This window comes from Macaca nemestrina, chromosome 17, assembly GCF_043159975.1.
Source record: "Macaca nemestrina isolate mMacNem1 chromosome 17, mMacNem.hap1, whole genome shotgun sequence".
NCBI classification, from domain to species: Eukaryota; Metazoa; Chordata; class Mammalia; order Primates; family Cercopithecidae; genus Macaca; species Macaca nemestrina.
This window is the reverse complement of record NC_092141.1, coordinates 49,648,932-49,670,055: the sequence shown is the minus strand read 5'-3', so window position 1 is coordinate 49,670,055 and position 21,124 is coordinate 49,648,932. Positions and strand designations below refer to the sequence as shown.

The 21,124-nt window shown below is 41.3% G+C and overlaps 1 long non-coding RNA gene across 3 annotated transcripts in view; it reads right to left on the bottom strand.

Annotated features, from left to right (window-relative positions):
* The window catches only part of LOC105476840 (uncharacterized), a 167,900-nt gene that overhangs the window by 112,058 nt on the left and 34,718 nt on the right, over window positions 1–21,124 (bottom strand). For all 3 annotated transcript variants that reach the window (XR_011615692.1, XR_011615693.1, XR_011615691.1), the window contains 2 exons: window positions 18,508–18,594; window positions 13,612–14,131 (listed from right to left, as the gene is read on the bottom strand). This is a non-coding gene — a long non-coding RNA (uncharacterized lncRNA). The remainder of the gene's footprint in view (window positions 1–13,611; window positions 14,132–18,507; window positions 18,595–21,124) is intronic.

The following is a 21,124-nucleotide window of genomic DNA, read 5'->3' as shown; positions in this document are numbered from 1 at the left end:
GAATCACTTGAACCCAGGAGGCAGAGGTTGCAGTGGGCCAAGATTGAGCCATTGCACTCCAGCCTGGGCAACAAGAGCGAAAACACTGTCTTTAAAAAAAAAAGAAAGAAAATTATGAAAACAAAGAAGAGGAAATTTTATTTCTCAATTCCTCTTTGTATAAAGATACCTTGCTTTTTTATATTTTGGTAGAGGAAGTAATGGTGTAGCACCAGTTTTGAATTATGTTCAGAATCTGACAAGGTATTTAAACTCACTAAACTTTTGTTTCCTTATGCTTAAAAGATGATGGATAATAATAAGATAACATTTGAGATTCTACCCAGAACCATGTCCAGTACATAACGGGCATTCAATAAATGCTTTGTAAATCTGGAAGGGTCACATGAGCCAGACCACACAATGGCAGACAAATTGAATGCAGATAATTAAGTCATTTGATATAGGAAGTTTCATTTATTTGAGAAGTGATTTATTATGTCTTTTCTCTGTCTATACTCTGTCGAAATTCAGTCTCACAACTTTAAATATCAGAAAAAAGGACATGTTTCTAGTTAGCTGCATTTCCAACTAAAAGCACTTGAGTGTGTCTCAAGATGGGATAAGGATGGTAACATATTCAGAATAGTGTCGCTATTATGGTGGTTTCACATTAAAATGTAATGGCTGGCCAGACACGGTAGCTCACGCCTGTAATCCCAGCACTTTGGGAGGCTGAGGCAGGCAGATCGCCTGAGGTCGGGAGTTCGAGACCTGCCTGGCCAACATGGTGAAACCCCGTCTCTACTGAAAATATAAAAATAGCCGGGTGTGATGGCACATGCCTGTAATCCCAGCTACTCGGAAGGCTGAGACAGGAGAATCACTGGAACCTGGGAGGCAGAGGTTGTGGTGAGCCAAGATCATGCCACTGCATTCCAGCCTGGGAAACAAGAGCAAAACTCTGTCTCAAAAAAGATAATAAATAAATAAATAAATAAATAAATAAATAAAATGTAATGGCTTTTAGGCTTTTGCTTTGTTTTGTTTTTGAGAAAAAGTCTCACTCTGTTCCCCAGGCTGGAGTGCAGTGGTGCAATCTCGGCTCACTGCAACCTCTGCCTCCTGGCTTCAAGCGATTATCCTCCCTCAGCCTCCGAGTAGGTGGAATTACAGGCATGTGACACCACGCCTGGCTAATTTTTGTATTTTTAGTAGAGACGGGGTTTCACCATGTTGGCCAGGCTGGTCTTGAACTCCTGACCTCAAGCGATCCGCCCACCTCGGCCTCCCAAAGTGCTGGGATTAGAGGCATTACCCACCCTGCCCAGCTGGCTTTCAGGCTTTTAAAAAGAACCTTGTGTCTTATTATAGATTCTACATTTCAAATCTCATTACATTATAATGTAATAAGATAGATAGATATACTTTGGGGAGACGACTCCCCCTAGACCTAGATCTTCTCCTAGGCATTCTGATCTGAATCTTACAGAAGGCACCAGAGTAGCCTGGAGCAGATGCCTAGGCTTGGAAAGACTCTGCAAATATGTTGTGAAGTGTCAACGTCAAAAGGTTAACTAGGAAGCTCCTAAAGGATCTTGGCAGTTTAAAGTAGGTAAAGATTATATTTTCAAGGAGATCGGCCTTTAGCAGGGGAAAATTGTGCTGTGTGAGGAGATTAAAAGGGGGTGCAGTCAGAGCAGAGAGCTATTGTGAATTAGCACTTAAGCAGCCTGGGCATGCGGCCAAATCTCTTGGGTTAATGTTTCTTCTTTATTGTCCAGGATTAGGCAACAATGCAGCCTTCTGTCATTTTGCATTTCTTTGTCTGTTAAACAGAGTCAATAACCTGCATTCGTTTTGGACCCAGAATACTTGGCCATCATCTTTCCCCTAGCACAGAAACAATGACATTCTGGTATTGATGTATTGGTACCGGACATTGTGGGGAGATGTCAAGATGGTGATTAAAGTTCTAATCCTTTGGAAATCAGTGTTTATGGTTATGGGAAGGTACTAAACATTATAAGAAGCTAAGAACTCAAAAGACAAATATTTAGAGAAAATCTCCAAGAACAAACTCTTCCAGGTAGGAACAAAGTTTGTATTTGTGTGCCAACTCTTCTTGTCTCTCTTGATAATACTATTTTTTGCCATGAAATGTGGGTTATTACAGTGATGGGGAAGAGAGGCTGAATCAGAAAGGATGTTGAAATTTGGCAACAGAAGAAAGGGTTTGTATTTTATTTATTTATTTTTTGAGACAGGGTCTCACCCTGTCACGGAGGCTGGAGGGCAGTGATGCCATCTTAGCTCACTGCAACCTCCACCTCCTGGGCTCAAGCAATCCTCCCACCTCAGCCTCCCGAGTAGCTGGGACTACAGGCAGGCACCACCTTCCCCTGCTAATTTTTGTCTTTTTAGTGGAGATGGGGTTTCACCATGTTGCCCAGGCTGGTCTTGAACTCCTGGGCTCAAGCAATCAGTACGCCTCAGCCTCCCAAAGTGCTGGATTACAGGCGTGAGCCACCGTGATCAGCTAGAAAGGGTTTTTAAATCTTCCAGTGTATCCTTCCAGATGGCTGAAAGCATCACTTTGTGGGCTCCTTTTTTGTACTTTGGCTTCACAAGGGGAATGACATCTCCCAAGTGACTCTGTCTGACTGGTCTTTGTCATTATTATTACCTCATTTATTTAGCACTTCCTAATATTAGACATTGTGCTAAGTGTTTTACATATATTATTCCATTTACTTCTCACAAAAAAAACTCATGAAGTAGGAACTATTAACGTTCTCTTCATACAAAGAAAACTGAGTCATAATCCTACCACTGGTGAGCTTTTGGTGAGGTGAAGCATCTGGATACTGGAAAAGAAGTCGCTAGTTGAGGTGCTAAGAAAGAGGAACAAACAGAGTTTAGAGCAACTTACTGGGTGCAGTGGCTCCGCCTGTAATCCCAGTACTTTGGGAGGCTGAGGTGGGAGAATTGCTTGAGCCCAGGAGTTTGAGACCAGCCTGGGCAACATCAGGAAACCCCATCTCTACTAAAAATGCAAACATTAGCTGGCAGTGGTGGCTCATTCCTGTAGTCCCAGCTACTTAGGAGGCTGAGGCATGAAAATCATTTGAACTCAAGAGGCGGAGGTTGCAGTGAGCTGAGATTATGCCATTGCACTCCAACTTGTGTGACAGAGTGAGACTCTGTCTCAAAATAAAATAAAAATGAATAAATAAATTAAACATACACATTCAAATTTTCATTCATTCAAATTGTGCTTCCTTCCATGAGTTGGGCGTTGTCTTGGGACTAGGAATACAATAATGAACAGATGCAGGTCACAGGCTATTAAGAGTCCAGTAATTCAAATAGTTGTAATGCAATATGAGAAATGCCATGACACAGAGCAATGTTTTCAAAACTTTTCTCATGATGGGAATCCCCAGGACCACTTGTTAAATATGGAACTTAACTTGCCAGACTTCTGCCATGGAAATTCTGGGGTTATAGAATCTGTGTTTTGGTTTTTGTTTTGAGACAGAGTTTCACTCAGTTGTCAGGCTGGAGTGCAATGGCGCAATCTCTGCTCACTCCAACCTCTGTCTTCCGGATTCAAGCGATTCTCCTGCCTCAGCCTCCTGAGTAGCTGAGACTACAGGCGTGCCACCACACCCAGCTAATTTTTTTTTTTTTTTTTTGTATTTTTAGTAGAGACAGGGTTTCACCATGTTGGCCAGTATGGTCTCCATCTCTTGACCTTGTGATCCGCCTGCCTCAGCCTCCCAAAGTGCTGGGATTACAGGCATGAGCCACGGCACCCGGCCCAGAATCTGTTTTTTAACTAACACTATAGTTGAGTTGTATATTCAGGAAAGTCTGGGAAGCATAGATGTAAAGGTGTGTGCCCAAATGCTCAAGAAACCTAAGGTGGGGTGTCTACTCAGCCTGGGAAGTTAAGGATGGCCTCACAGAGAAGGTGACAGCTGAAGAGGAGGTGCAGGAACAGAAGTTATTTCACACCCCAGCAGGGGACCCTATCCTTGTGTTCCAAGGTGTGAAAGTATGAGCAAGCATTGACCTATTTAGGACACTGAGAGCAATCAGACACTGTGGAAGTGCAAAATATACAATGAGAAATAGCAAGGGATAAGGCTGGAGAGAAAGTGAGGGCCAGGCTATGAAAATCCTGGAATGCCATGTGAAGAAATATAGATCGATGGAGATGCTTTTTAGACTGCCTTGGTTCTTATTTCTATTTTATATATTATCATATCATATATATTTTATATATTTATACATTAGTATATATTTATATATTGCATACTATAATATATTATTATATTTATATTTACTGACTTTTTTTTTTTTTTGAGACAGGGTCTCTCTGTCACCCAGGCTGTAGTGCAGTGGTGCAGCCTCAACCTCCTAGGATCAAGCAGTCCTCCCACCTCAGCCTCCCGAGTAACTACGACCACAGGTGTGCACCACCATGCCTCCCTAATTTTTGTATTTTTTGTAGACACAGGGTTTTACCATGTTGCCCAGGCTGGTCTTGAACTCCTGGGCTCAAGCGATCTGCCCTCCTCAGTGTTCCAAAGTGCTGGGTTATAGGCATGAGCCACTGTGCCTGGCCTATTTACTGAAATTAAATATTTTTAAATTTTAGACGAGACTCAGTGGGGTATCATGGAGGAACGGGAGACTTGTTTCTCTGGTTCTCAGCAAAAGGGCATTTGCCACACTGCTGGGAACAGGGGTGGTAATTTTAGTGAAGGGAATCAAAACGAGAGAGCCCAGATAGAGAGGTGGGCCTCACAGGCAATGGCTGAGAAAGACTGGAGCGGCTGTCGTTTCCTTCTTGAGACCTTTTCTGTTCAAACCAAAGAGGACATTCTACTTTGTTTTTGTAAGACTAAATGCTTTCTATACAAAACCAGATCTTAATGTTTAAATGTAAAATAGTGAAACCCCAAAATACATTAAAAGTATGTTGGCCGGGCAGGATGGCTCATGCCTGTAATCCCAGCACTATGGGAGGCCAAGGCGGGTGGATCACAAGGTCAGGAGGTCAAGACCAGCCTGACCAACATGGTGAAACCCCGTTTCTACTAAAAATACAAAAATACTAAAAATACAAAATTATAAAAATTACTAAAACTACTAAAAATACAAAAATTAGCCAGGCAGGGTGGTGCACGCCTATAATCCCAGATACTCAGGAGGCTGAGGCCCAGATCACACCACTGCACTCCAGCCTGGGTGACAGAGTGAGAGTCTGCCTCCAAAAAAAAAAAAAAAAGTATATTTTGTGCTTTTTAATCACAAATTATAAGAAACTCTCTATATTAATTCAAAGAAATAGTACATGCTCAGATGCGCCCTGCTCCAGGGAAGCCTTCTCTGCGTCCTTCCCTTTCTCTCTTCCCAGTATAGGTACCTCTCTTCTGTGCTTCTGAAATACCATGTGCATCTAATCATAGTGCATATACGCATAGTATGTATTTATTTGTTTAGGCTTATCATTGCATATTATATGTTTATTTGTCTGCTTCCTCCATGTCATTGTGAGCTCTTTGAAGGCAAAGAATGTGATATATTCTTTTTGTATACATAGGAGTGAGCAAAGGCACATAAATGTTCAATAAATTTTTTTTTGAAAGAAAAAGAAAAGAGAGCGAATACTGTGTTTATTCTTTGAAACCACACCTTTTTTTCCTTCCAGGACAGGAAGCAGATAAATCATACATTTCATTATCAGGACTTTTGACTGCTCTGAACTGATTTCAAGAATAAATGCCTTGTCTGAATCCAGTATCTGATGTGGTTTAAAAGCACAAAAATATGCTCTTTTGTTAGTGCAAATTGATTCAATAATTCCATAGCGATCGTCGGGATAAAGCACATTTAAGCCACGTAGTTCACTGAGAACTTATGTGTTTTAAAGTGAAATTTTCAAGTCAGAATTCTAACAGAGAAAGGCAAAAAGTTTTAAATATTGACTTCTAGAAGCTTGAATTCAATTAAGCTTGTTTTGCTAAGAATAATTTTTACTCAAAACTCATTAGAAAATGCAAAGAAACTCATTAGAAGATGTATATGTTATGTACATTTAAAAAATCTCCTAGAATGGAAAGCTATTACTTTTTATTTCACATGCATCAATTCTCTCATTTTAGATATGAAACATTTAAAAATAATTTCCATTTCATCTTTAATTTGACTTAGCCCTGATTTTGTAGACTTTCTCAACATTCTGTGATTATTGCATAAGGACAATGAAATATTTCAAAACAACTATTTTATAAAACAATTAAACTTCTGGAAAACTAACCTATGTTTTTCTTCCGTCATGTCACTTCAAATGTTCATTATTGAAAACTTTCTCAGTGCTTTTAATGCTTACTAATCAATTATTTTACAAGAACTTATCAAGAAAAAAAATTATTCGAAAGTATTACTGTAAAATAAAGCCTTGGGTAAAAAACATATTTGGATATTTGTGACAAGTAAAACAGAAATGCCAGGCTTCAAAACAGATTAGCTTTGGCAAAGAAACATCTTGCTGAATGTAGACATACCGCATCCTCTCTCTATAAGAACAACTTATGTCAGAATCTGTTGTTGCATATAAAAGTCTTATTTGAGTGGAAACTTGTACATCTGTCAAATGAAACTTTGTGGAAAAGATCAATTCATTTTAGGAAAAGAAGTAAAATTAATAAGCAGAAAAAAATACTTAGAAAAAAAGCAGTGTACGTTCATTAGCAACCTGGATTCAGACAATTTGTCAAACGAAGCTGCTACTTTTATTTATGAAACTGGGCAAAATGTTGGCAGTCTTGCTGGGTCATTTTACTTGGAATCATGGACTGCTGAAACAAAACAGGATCTTAGACATCATCTGGGTCAGGGGTTCTCTATTTTCATTATGCATGGGAGGATTACCTGAGAAGCTTTTTTCTTTTCTTTTTTTTTTTTTTTGAGACAGAGTCTCACTCTTGTTGCCCAGGCTGGAGTGCAATGGCATAGTCTCAGCTCACTGCAACCTCCACCTCCCAGATTCAAGCGATTCTCCTGCCTCAGCCTCCTGAGTAGCTGGGATTACGGGCATTATCCACCACGCTCAGCTAATTTTGTATTTTTAGTAGAGACGGGATTTTTCCATGTTAGTCAGGCTGGTCTTGAACTCCCGACCTCAGGTGATCCACCCACTTCTGCCTCCCAAAATGTTGGGATTACAGGCATGAGCCACCGTGCCTGGCTGAGAAGCTTTTTAAAAAGCCTACACTCAGACCCTGCTCCCTTGCTCCCCCTTTGTTCTTCCCAACTCAATTGGTTTGGCTTAGGGCTCAGAATCAGGTTTTTTTGTCTTTGTTTTGTTGTTTTAATTGTGGTAAAATATACATATTAATCATTTGTAAGTGTACACTTTAGTGTTATTAAGTGCACTTACATTGTTGTGCAACCGTCACCACCACCCATCTCCAGAACTTCCTTCATTTTCCCAAACAGAAACTCCGTGCCCATTAAACAGTAACTCTCTATTCTCCCCTCCCCAACCCCTGACAGCCACCATACTACTTCCTGTCTCTATGAATTCAACCGTGCTAGGTAGCGCATAGAAATGAAATCATACACTATTTGTCCTTTTGTTTATGCTTATTTCACTTAGCGTAATGTCTTCAAGACTCATCCATGTTGTAGTATGTACCAGAATTTTCTTCCTCTGAAAATGCAGAATAATATTCTATTGAATAGATATACCACATTTTATTTATCCATTCATCTGTCGATGGACATTTTGATTATTTCCACTTTTTGGCTACCGTGAGTAATGCCTCCATGAACACAGATGTACAAATATCGGTTTGAATCCCTGTTCTCAATTTTTTGGGGCATATACCTAGAAGTGAAATTGCTGGATCATATGGTAATTCTGTGTTTAATTTTTTGAGAAACTGACATAGTTTTCCACAGCAGCTTCACATTTTTACACACCCATTAGCAATGCAGAATGATTCCAATTTCTCAGCATCCTTTCCAACTTAAGTGAAATTTTAATCTTTATTTATGTAACCCTTGATATTAAAGACTTTTCTAACCCTCTTATCTTTAATTGTGCTGTATTTCTAAGTTGCATGGTCCTTTTATAGAGAGGCAAGGTCTTGCTCCGTCATCCAGGCTGGAGTCCAGTGGAATGATCATAGCTCACTACAGCCTTGAACTCCTGGGTTTAAGAGATCCTTCTGCCTCAGCCTACCAAGTAGCGAGGACTACAGATATGCATCACCATGTCCATCTAATTTTTAAAAAATAATTTCCTTAGAGGTGGAGTTTTGCTTTGTTGCCCAGGCTGGTCTGAAACTCCTAGCCTCAAGCAATCCTCCCACCTTGGCCTCCAAAAGTGCTGGGATTACAGGCATGAGCCACCCGGCCTGGCCACAAATATTTAAGTTCTTATTCTTCTATCTTCAACAGATACCTTCTCTGATTATAAAAGCAACACAATATATAATTACCAAAGACCTACAGTCACATAATCCACATTTTTCCAGGCTTCACCAAGTTGAGAGTACTAACGGGGCCATATTAACAGTAATACCTGAAAACTTGCTGGCTTTTACTCCCAGGCAAATCTTCTTTCCTTCTGCTCTGCCTCGCCATGTTCAGGGAAGTTCCCAGAAAATCTAACCGTGAGTTGGGGGAACAGTCACTGATGTAATTTCCCAGACAGCCACTGGAGGGCAGCAGCTCCCTTTCACCCCCTGACCCCAGCCCTGAAGAGGATGCTGCCATCAGGCCCAGAGCATTCCTGAAGCAGCAAACTCTCAAAGTCATTGCATGGAAACTCTACGGAAACAGGGGAACTATCCCTCTTCCCAATTTTTGGTCACACGTTGTGACCTGGGTTTCCTAAAGTCCTCTGTGGAAACAAGCACATGTCAGAGTCCAAGCTTAATAGCTGATTGAGAATGTGATAAACAACAAGATGACCCTGACAGCCTGCAGCTGGCAGCTAACTAGTCTGTAGTGTTCCCTCACGCAAGATAAGCAGTTTTCACAGAATAACAACGATAATCATACAAGGTCACTCTGTCACCATGGTGGAACAAGACAATAACAAGATTGCAACTTACTCAATCTGAACAAGAACACAGACAAACACATTAAACAATCACAAAAATAACCAAATACCCACCCTGTTGTAGTCACACGAGTGACTCTAGCCTCCCAGGTAAAAATTAAGATACCCAATCATCAGGCCAGGTGCAGCGGCTCACGCCTGTAATCCCAGCACTTTGGGAAGCTGAGGCAGATGGATCACGAGGTCAAGAGATCTAGACCATCCTGGACAACATGGTGAAACCCTGTCTCTACTAAAAATACGAAATTAGCTGGGCGTGGTGGTGTGCGCCTGTAGTCCCAGCTACTCGGGAGGCTGAGGCAGGAGAATCGCTTGAACCTGGGAGGCAGAGGTTGCAGTGAGCCAAGTTCACGCCACTGAACTCCAGCCTGGGCAACAGAGCGAGACTCCATCTCAAAAAAAAAAAAAAAAAGTTGCACTTTGGGGTCTGCAGTAACCTCTTGTTAGTATTTATCCTATCTAGTGAAGTATTTCTTTTTATTTTAACTACTGCCTGAAAGACACTGCTGTGATACATTAATTTTTAATGTAAGTAGGTGCATAGCTATAATGAAACATCATAATCAATCTTCATACATGCTGAGAAGATAATCTTGAACTCTATATTATATAAATATTGTCACTTCAATTTATTGTGTACAATTAATGAAGTTTAAAAATATGAGTTCTGAGTAAAATTTACAGTATTTTGTTTTTCCTGTAAGAAGAAGGCTGAATTTATCACAGACTTTTTTGGAATAGCTGTTGTAGATAGAAGTCATTGTCAACTTTATGAATCAGCTAAGTGAGAAACATATTAAATTATTTTTTTCTATTAACCTGAATTATCTTAATTGGCTCCATCAAACGCACCAGATAAATATTCAACCCTCAAATTGGCTTTCCTATTTAGAAGATGAAAGCAAACAATGAGAGTAGTTTCTGTTAAAAATGCAATTCCATTTAAAATAAAAGCAGCTGTCTGTTAACTACCATGCCATCAAAATTAGGCTATCACTGCATGTAATTACTTTTAAAATGAAAATTAAAGTTTCAATTATTTTCTTTTATTCAGTGAGGTTAAAAGACATTTTCCCTCTCTAATTTTTAAAGTATATTTTTTAATAAAGAAAAATCAAAATGCCAAAATTTTTAAAGGATAAAATGAAGAATACTAAGCAGTCATTTATTGTTGCCTAATATTAATAAACCTACTGAGCTTAAAATGTATTTGAATTATTTCAAATGGAATCATTTTTTCCTAGACTGTGTGCTCTCTGAGGGTAGGATGATGTTTCATTTCTCCACGGTTTCAAGCTTTATCCAGAAAAACAGGGTTGTCGAATATTCTATATGAATTGTTGTTTGAACTTCAAGAAACTCCTTGTATGGCCACAAAAGTAATATCATCTATACACTTGTAAGAAAATATTAATATATTTTAGTGAATTGAATTGCATGTGTGAAGATAGATACAAACATACAATATTTTAGAAATAAACAAATCCAACCAGGCATGGTGGCTCATGCCTGTAATCCCAGCACTTTGGGAGGTTGAGGCGGACTGATCACCTGAGGTCAGGAGTTCGAGACCAGCAAGGCCAACATGGCAAAACCCTGTCTCTACTAAAAATACAAAAATACAAAAATTACAGGCGTGGTGGCACATGCCTGTAATCCCAGCTACTCGGGAGGCTGAGGCAGGAGAATCGCTTGAACCCAGGAGGCAGAGGTTGCAGTGAGCTGAGATTGTGTCACTATACTCCAGCCTGGGTGACAAAGCGAGACTCTGTCTCAAAAAAGAAAGAACAAAAACAAAAAACAAACAAAAAAAAACAAATCCAATGGAGCAGGGCTTCCCAGCCTTTCTCATGTCATGAGAAAAAAAAAAAAAAATATATATATATATATATATATGAATGATAATAGTTGAACAGCACATTGGGGTAAATTGACAAGACTGTTCTCAGCAGAAGGCAATAACCCAGGGCAGGCACTGCTCACCTGAGACATCCACCAGCACTCCCGAGAGTTTAAGTGTTCAGAAATGTGCTGGAGCCAGCTCCTACCAGCTCCCAAGAGCCAACTGTGTACATATATCTTCCCCAATCTGAATTTAATGACAGCTTGTTGGCAGTCTGAAATTGTCCGTGGTAGGAGTACTTACACAACGGAAATAAAAACAATTATTGAATGCAGGCTGGGCCCAATGGCTCACCTCTATAATCCCAGCACTTTGGGAGGCTGAGGCAGGAGGATCACTTGAGCCCAGGAGTTTGAGGCCAGCCTAGGCAACATAATAAGACTCTATCTCTAAAAAGTAAGATAAAATTAACAAATGCTACAAATCAAGGCTTTTTTCCTGGAGAGCTGGTTGTTACACATGTACTTTCACCTTATTGACCCAAGGGAAGGGGTCCATACCTTGGAACATTCATAACTTGCTTGTGGCATACCTGTTGGGCAGCTCTGCAATAAAGTCTTGGTTTTTTTGTTTGTTTGTTTTGCTTTGTTTTGTTTTGTTTTTTTACTTTCCAAATATAAGTGGTTTTTGTTTGTTTTGTTTGTTTGTTTTTTCAAGACAGAGTCTTGCTCTGTCGCCCAGACTGGAATGCAGTGGTACGATCTCAGCTCACTGCAACCTCCACCTCCTGGGTTCCAGCAATTCTGCCTCAGCCTTCCAAGTAGCTGGGATTACAGGCGTGTGCCACCATGTCTGGCTAATTTTTGTATTTTTAGTAGAGATGGGGTTTTACCATGTTGGCCAAGATAGTCTCAAAGTCCTGACCTCAAGTGATCCTCCCACCTCGGCCTCCTAAAGTGCTAGGATTACGGGTGTGAGCCACCGTGCCTGGCCCAAATATAAGTTTTTTATACAAATTGTACCAGGCAGCTGCTCTGTAATTTGATTTTATTATGTAGAATAAAAATTTAAAGGCTGGGCATGGTGGCTCACATCTGCAGTCCCAGCACTTCGGGAGGCCAAGGTGGGCAGATCACCTGTGGTCAGGAGTTCAAGTGCAGCCTGGCCATCATGGCAAAACTCCGTCTCTACTAAAAATACAAAAAAATTTAGCCAGGCATGGTGGCGAGTGCCTGTATTCCCAGCTGTTTGGGAGGCTAAGGTAAGGGAATTGCTTGAATCCAGGAGGCGGAGGTTGCAGTGAGCCAAGATGGTGCCACTATACTCCAGCCTGGATGACAGATACTCAGTCTCAAAAAACAAACAAACAAACAAAAATTTAAAACATTCTGTGTCAAGCTTGAGTAAAATAAATTTTAGAGTAAATCCACCTTGAGGCTAGAATATCATGTATAAACACTGGCAACTAACTATAGATAAGACAATATGGAGGGAGGAAAACCTCAGTGAAATTTAAGTTTTGCCCAGTCACCTTACTAATGAAGCCCAGTTCACAAATCCCATACTCTCAACAGAGCTGTCAGTACGTTCTCAGTTCTGTAGCCCCCTAAATACAAATAGGTGAGAAAGAAAGTTCTTATCATTAAAAAACAGAGACCAAAACAAATGAACAGGACAACAAAATGTAGAGGTATTGAGATAAAGCAAGAAGTAAAATAAATAAATAGTAAAACTGTTAGAGACGTCTTCAGAGAGATAAGAGAAGATACGCACTTATGAAATAATACAGAGCCCTTGGAAACTGAACACATAGCAGGAGCAAAAACTTTAATAAAGAAGTTGGAAGATGAAGACTCTTTTAGAAGGAAGAAAGAAAAGACAAGAAGGTGGAAATGGAAGAGAAAAAAAAAAATAAGGAAGCTATTGGATCACCGCAGGTTGTCCAATATCTGCCTATAATGTGAAATCCTCCATGGCAAGGATTTTGTATGTTTGATCATTGCATAAAATAGAACCAGACACACAATAGACCGTCAATAAATAGTTCTGCAAGAAATCAATTTCCGGAGTGTAAGGATCCACTCAGAACAAGAATGGGGAAAGACTCATGCCAACACACACGACTGTGAAACTTCAGAACATCAGAGACAAAGGGATCTTCAAAGCTTCTGGAGAGGAGAAAAAACACGTATTTAAGGATCAAGAGTCAGACTGGCTTTGAACTCTACAACAGCAAAGTTGGAAACATTATATACCAGTAAGGAGACATCCTGCACTTTTTATACATTCTTTCAAATGCCCAATGATACAGAGAAACCTTTTTCATTCACGACCAATGACAGAGCAATCTTGAATATCTTGCAAGATTACACCTTATTTGCAAGCACATATGTGAACTAAATTCTTTCAAAATATTGTCATCAAAAATGATTAGCAAAGCAAGTTAACGTCTAAAGTTTTGTGGCTTGATATTAACTCCTTGGTGCTAAATTAAAATGAAACCTGTTTATTATTCAGTCTATTTTGTGTTCCTTCACTGCATGCAATTGCAACAAGTAGACATTGGAGGCAAAAAGTAAAATTACATAACACAAAATAGACTCTCAAATGTTCCTCCAACAAAGCAGAAGCTAATAATGCTTACCTCTGGTCAGTATTTGTGTGGTGACCAGGGTTAGTGGTACTGCCTTGAGGCTCCATGTGGCTGGATTGTTGATATTTTCTGTCAACTTGTAGGTGATAGAAACTCAACTCAATCTAGTTTTAGCAACAGAGAATGCATAGGCTCCTGGAAATGGGAAGTCCAAGGGGTGGGTCCTGCTTCAGGCATAACTGGATCTAAGAGTGCAAATCATGTCATGGGATCTCTCCTTTTACCTTTCTCTTCACTGCTCTTCTGTTTTCTCTGTGTGGCTTCCTTTCCACGCAGGCTGTCTCCATATGGAAGCAAAGATGACCAGCAAACAGCTCAGGCTTACGTTTTCCTCATGGCTAGCAATTCAACTCTTGCTTTCCTAGCATTTGCATCCATCTTTGGAAAGAATTTAGATTATGTCACTTGCTTCCTCCTTGACCAATTGTGTGGTAGGGAGAATTAGGCACTCTGATTGGGCTGCTTGGTTCATAAACTGATGAGATTTGTTTTAGGGCCAGATGGTTGGTATCTGTGGGGAGAGAAAGGATACAGAAGTTGGGAATCAAGCAGGTTCTGGATTTAAACCCATGTATCTGACAGACCCACCTAAATCCCATAGAGTGGGAGGGTGATAACTTTCAAAAGAAGAGGATCAGAAAAGACTCCTCCCCATCATCTCCCCTCAAAATAACAGATGATCACTTACATGAGATTTTCCCTAGGAGTCAAAATTCCTCACGCTATAACATACTAAATAAAATGCAATCGTTTTAAGAAGAGCATACTTGAGAAAATTATCACCTTGAAGTGATGGATGGCTTAATTATAATTTAAAAAAGAAAAAAAACGCAACCCACAGCATTATCCAAATTACTTGAGGTATAACATACAAACTCTTTGGTTTCTAGGAGATATGTAAATGATTCACTTGTATTTTTAATTTGTAAGTAAATGGTGCCAGGTTTCCAGACAGAAACTGAAGCCAAATCTTTATCCATGGAACTTCACAGTGAGAGGCACATCTTAGAGATGAATACAAATCAATAATACAAATTATCCTTATCTAAATGTGCCCCAATATTGTACTTCTTGCGCTCTGGTCATGATACTCCCACAGCTCTGGGTGTTTCAAATTAGATGTGGATTCTTCCTCTTTTTTTTTTTTTTTTTTTTTTTTGAGACAGGATCTCACTCTGTTGACCAGGCTGGAGTGCAGTAGCATGATCACAGCCCACCGCAGCCTTGACCTCCCAGGCTTAAGCAATCCTTCCACTTCAGCCTCCAGAGCAGCTGGGACTACAAGCATGCACCACCATGCCTGCCTAAATTTTTGTATTTTCAGTAGATACTGGGTTTCGCCATGTTGCCTAGGCTGGTCTTGAACTCCCAGGTTCAAGTGATCCACCCGCCTCAGCCTCCCAAAGTGCTGGGATTACAGGTGTGAGCCATCACGCCCAGCCTCTTATTTTTAAAACATCTCGTTTATTGTACTTTATAGCTTCAGAATTGATCTGATCAAAATACATGCTATTCAACTTGCATGGTAAAATCTTTCCTTGTGTCTGTCAGAATCTGTCTAACTCCCTACTTCTATATCCTTCGTCTCCCAACAGATACCAACCTTCCGGCCCCTAAAACAAATCTCAGCCCCAGGAGGGCACTCATGTCCATCATCCAGAGATTTGGCACACAAAGTCATACTCATTGCTAGACTAGCTCTGACACGCTCCAATAACTGGACTTCCTACTTGTCTCCAAGACCAGGCCTTCTGGTAACCAGTTTTTGTAACTACATCCCTGTCTGTTCCCTGTGCCTGGATCCCTGACTTAGAAACCTACTGAGAACCACACTTTCTCTAGACCTGGAGGCCTGCCTTGTTCTTATCAGTCTCTATTCTTATCATACCTAGGGACAGAAGGTGTGCTCCACAACTTCAGCCTAAATATCTGACAGATAACTTTCCATATTTGGAGATCTATGCAGGGGAACACTTAACATCTACCATCTGAGACATTCCATCTTCTTTGTATTGAGATGACGGGTACTGACTTTTCTTCCTTCCTTTCTTTCTTTCTTTTTTTTTTTTTGAGATGGTGTCTTGCTCTGTCACCCAGGCTGGAGTGCAGTGGTGCGATCTCAGCTCACTGCAACCTCTGCCTCCCGGGTTCAAGTGATTCTCCTGCCTCAGCCTCCTGATAGGTGGGATTATGGGCATGTGTCACCACACCCAGCTAATTTTTGTATTTTTAGTAGAGAAGGGGTATCGCCATGTTGGCCAGACTGGTCTTGAACTCCTGACCTCAGGTGATCCACCCACCTTGGCCTCCCAAAGTGGTGGGATTACAGGTGTGAGCCACTGAGACTGGCCTTTTTTTTTTCTTTTTTTCTTTCTTTTTTTTTTTTTTTTTTTTTTTGCCAGAGTCACACTCTGTTGCCCAGGCAGCAGTGCAATGACTCGATCTCGGCTCACTGCAGCCTTGACCTACCTGGGTTCAGGAGATCCTCCCACCTCAGCCTCCTGAGTAGCTGGGACCACAGGCTTGAACCACCACACCCGGCTAGTTTTTGTATTTTTTGTAGAGACAGGGTTTCTCCATGTTGCCCAGGCTATGGGTACTGACTTTTCTTGGATTGTTACCTAATGTCTCTTGCTGTACCTGCCCAAAGTCGATTTACCCTCCCCGATACCTGTGCCCATTGCTGTCCCTTTCCATGCCTATTTTACCTTGGTGGAGGAACTCTTCCAGTTCTTGCCCTTCTCTACACCTCTGAGGAAAGCAAGATTATTTCCCATCCTGCTGCAGTTTCTCAATAACCTGAGTTTCATTTCATGAAAAAAATTACTCTTTAGGAAGAGTATTTTAACTGGGTGCTGGGAGAGTAAAGCATATGATTTTTACACTTCTTTTGTGCTGCTCTTGTAAGACAATTTATCCTTAACTTCCTTTATTATTCCAAATTTTGTCATTTTTGTCTCTTCAGCATCTGTTTTCTCCTCCCTACCCCACCCCCATCACCACCTTTTTTTTTTTTTTTTTTTTGATACAGAATCTCACTCTGTCACACAGGCTGGAGTCCAGTGGCATGATCTCAGCTCACTGCAACCTCTGCCTCCTGGGTTCAAGTGATTCTTGTGCCTCAGCCTCTCAAGTAGCTGGGATTACAGGCACACACCACATGCTTGGCTTATTTTTGTATTTTTAGTAGAGATGGGGTTTCACCATATTGGCCAGGCTAGTCTTGAACTTCTGGCCTCAAATGATCCTCCTGTCTTGGCCTCCCAAAGTGCTGGGATTACAAGCATGAGCCACAGTGTCCAGCCCTTTTCCTCCCCTTATTTTGATAATTGAGTGCCCCTTACTATGTGGGAACTAACTCTTACCCATTCGATCCATAGACTTTCCCTAGGATTTGATGTGTACATGTTTGGAGAGAAAAGCTGGGGTACTTAGGCTATACTGGAGCTATCTTCCCCGACCTTTGAAGTCATCCTGAAGAAAGCTTGAAGGCACCAAGAAATCAGGGAACGAAGTCAAGCCAAGTAGAGATGACAAAGAAGAGGCAGAAAGTCGTAATGACACACACAACCCTGTCCTTCCCAGTATGTAAGCCAATAAACCACTTTTTTTTTTTTTTTTTTTTGCTTTGCTTAAGCTACTTTGAGTTGAATTTTTGTCCTTATAATGAAGAGTCCCAACTAATATAGCCCCGTATTTCAAGAAATTCACATATCTGGCCAGGCACAGTGGCTCACGTCTGTAATCCCAGCACTTTGGGGGGCCTAGGTGGGTGGATCACCTGAGGTCAGTAGTTCGAGACCCACCTGACCAATATGGTGAAACCTGGTCTCTACTTAAAATACAAAAATTAGCCTAGTGTGGTGGGGTGCACCTGTAGTCCGAGCTACTCAGGAGGCTGAGACAGGAGAACTGTTTGAACCTGGGAGGCGGAGGTTGCAGTGATCCAAGATCTCTCCACTGAACTCCAGCCTGGGCGACACAGCAAGACTCCAGCTTAAAAAAAAAAGAAAGAAAGAAATTCACATATCTAACCAAAATCCACATGTTAGGGATCTGAGGGCTAAGCTCTTCTTTTTCTTTCCCTTCAAGCTCTATCCCACCCCTCCGAAAGCAGATCTGGGAAGAGTTTCCTTATAACTTGTGTTGAAGCAATGTGGCTTAAGCCCAAAGCTGAAGTAGGGCTTTCACTAATTCTATTCACATCCAGGCTTTCCAATCTATCTTTAAAAAGAGTTGGCTCTGCCAGGAAGACACTCCTTAAGCCAGTGGTGCATAGGATCAAGATCTGTTTCATAAACCCTGGCACTGCAGAAGAGATAGCATAGCAAGCGTATGTGAGACAGCAAGCCCCCTTTTCAATGCCCGGCTCCTGGTTCCTGCTTCTAATGACTTGTCCTGATGTCACCAATCAGGAAAGTCACTCATCTTTCCCTGAAGGAGGAGCAGGCAAGGATAGTGCACTGTGGACCGCCAGGGAATCTATTTCTAAAAGTCTCCTTTTTGTCTGTGGATATGGAAATATTAAGGAGAGTCACTCCCTCCTCCTCCCCATTTCTTGGGTTCTGATCCCCTTTCCTCTGCTAATAGTACCTCATCCTAATTCTTCCCGTACTACTCTTAGTACTGTACCTGGAAGGGTTGGTTTGAAGAGAAAACCCATCAGAATGGACCAATCAGAACCCATCTCTGAATTGTCTGCATCAGTTTCAACCTTCTGTGTTGGTTTCCTTAGGTAACACCATCTTCAAAGTCACTTTTCTTTCCTAAGGGCCTCTGTATAAGCTGTTTCCCTGTGAAATATGTTTCCTTATCATCTCACTTGAGTAGCTTCTTTGTCTCCCTTTAGACCTCAACTTAAATATGACTTCCACAACTCAAACTTACCCCTTCAGAGAGGTCTTCCCAGTCCGTTCTATTTAAACCAGGGCTTCCATTTGGATTCTCCATCTCAACTCTTTGTTTGTTTCACAACTGCAAGGAACAATTACTATGTTTTAAATATGGACTGACATAAGGAAATGACACGTATTTGCTGCTAAAAATTGAGTTGAAGAAGTACATTGAACCATCTTGTAGAAATATATTTTAAAATATTCAATAGGAGAAAAATTGTTCCAAACCCGGACTGGGATGGAATATTTTTTGGAATACAATTCACAAGCTCCTTCTGGGGAGAGAATTGCATTCCTGATAAATTACTTAAGGAATTTTTCTGAACTTTAAATTACAACTTGTTCTGGGAAAACCAATCACCCGGCCATTTAACCGGATAGAGTGACCTTAAACAAACATCTTTTGTATCTAATCTGAAAGTGATTAACCTTTCTGTTTTCCTATAAAATATTTCTGCCAAGAGTGAATCTTTGGATTGGTCTGCTAGAGGCCTTTTTCTTGCAGTCAGATTGTAATAAAACATTGTAATTTGCTTATAACTAAATTGCCTGAAAAAGTTTTGCTTTTTTATTTTTTAATTTTTATTTACTTATTTATTTACTTTTGAGACAAAGTTTAATTTTTTTTTTTTTTTGAGACAGAGTCTCGCTCTGTCACCCAGGTTGGAGTGCAGTGACGCGATCTCAGCTCACTGCAAGCTCTGCCTCCTGGGTTCAGGCCATTCTCCTGCCTCAGCCTCCCCAGTAGCTGGGACTACAGACACCCGCCACCACACCTGGCTAATTTTTTGTATTTTTAGTAGAGACAGGGTTTCACTGTGTTAGCCAGGATGGTCTCGATCTCCTGACCTCATGATCCGCCCGCCTCGGCCTCCCAAAGTGCTGGGATTACAGGCGTGAGCCACCGCGCCCGGCCTAGAGACAGTTTCATTCTCGTTGCCCAGGCTGGAGTGCAATGGCGTGGTCTCAGCTCACTGCAACCTCTGCCTCCTGGGTTCATGTGATTCTCCTGCCTCAGCCTCCTAAGTAGCTGGGATTACAGGCGCCCACCACTATGCCTGGCTAATTTTTGTATTTTTAGTGGAGACGGGGTTTCACCATGTTGGTCAGGCTCCTGACTTTTGGTGATCCACCCGCCTTGGCCTCCCAAAATCCTGCGATTACAGGGATGAGCCACCACACCCGGACAGTTTTGCTTTTTTAAAAATAACAGCAACAACAACATACATTATAGTATCTTTACACACTATATTTATTCATAACTTCTTTTGGGTCTTGTCCTTACACTAGACTATATAGTGTTAAACTGTAAGCTACAATAAGACAGCAAGCAGGTTTGTATTACTTGGTGTTTATCCCTAGGAACAACTTAGCACAGTACCTGGCAAACAATGGGAGCTGTAGTGATATTTGTTAAGCTGATGAGTAATAAGTGAATGAATTAAATTTAAATATGTGCACATTTGCAGACTAGATGAATTTAAACACAAATGAGTGTGCATCTCCTCTTTGTCTGTGACAAATAAACACGAAAGAATGGAGTCCTTCCTTTCCCCTCTCTGATCTGTAATGTGAATGTACCTGAGCCTCCTCGGCACTCTGTGATTCCCTAGGAAGGCCACTCTCAAATGTCATCTCATCCAAACAATGCAAATTCCACTACAAAAACACTGGAGAGTAACGAATATTTTTACTGAAGGTTTCAAGGGAGACAGAAGAGAAAGTTATGAAATACACCACTAGCAGCACCTTTTAAATTCTTACCTGAGGCAAGGCGCGGTGGCTCACACCTGTGACGCCAGCACTTTGGGAGGCCGTGGCAGGCGGATCACCTGAGGTTGGGTGTTTGAGACTAGCCTGACCAACATGGAGAAACTCCGTCTCTACTAAAAATACAAAAAATTAGCTGGGCATGGTGGCACATGCCTGTAATCCCAACTACTTGGGAGGTTGAAGCAGGAGAATCGCTTGAACCTTGGAGGTGGAGGTTGCAGTGAGCCGAGGTCATGCCACTGCACTCCAGCCTCGGCAACAAGACTGAAACTCTGTCTCAAAGCAAACAAACAAACAAACAAACAAACAAACAATTCTTACCTGAAGCATTTCTCTCTCCCTAGAGAGAGAGCCACACACACCTTTCTCTCTCTCTCAATCTCTCTTTCTTTTTTTTTTTTTTTTTTTTTTTTTTGAGATGGTATCTCGCTCTGTCACCCAGGCTGGAGTGCAGTGGCATGATCTTAGCTCTCTACAATCCCTGCCTCCTGGGCTCAAATGATCCTCCTACCTCAGCCTCCTGAGTAGGTGGGAGCACAGATGTGCACCACCATGCCCAGCTAAATTTGTATTTGTTGTACAGATGGGGTTTCATCATGTTGCCCAGGCTGATCTCGAACTCCTGAACTTAAGTGATCCGCCCACCTTAACCTCTGAAAGTGCTGGGATTACAGGTGTGAGCCACCATTCCCGGCCTCTGTCTTCTTTCTCTCAAATCTGTTCAGCCTCCCTCCCTGTCTTTGACTCTCATACTTCCTCTCCCTCTCCTCTTTTTCCCCATTATCTTCCCCTGTAGGTCTCTTCCCTTTTCTGAAGTGAAACAAGTGACCCCCTTC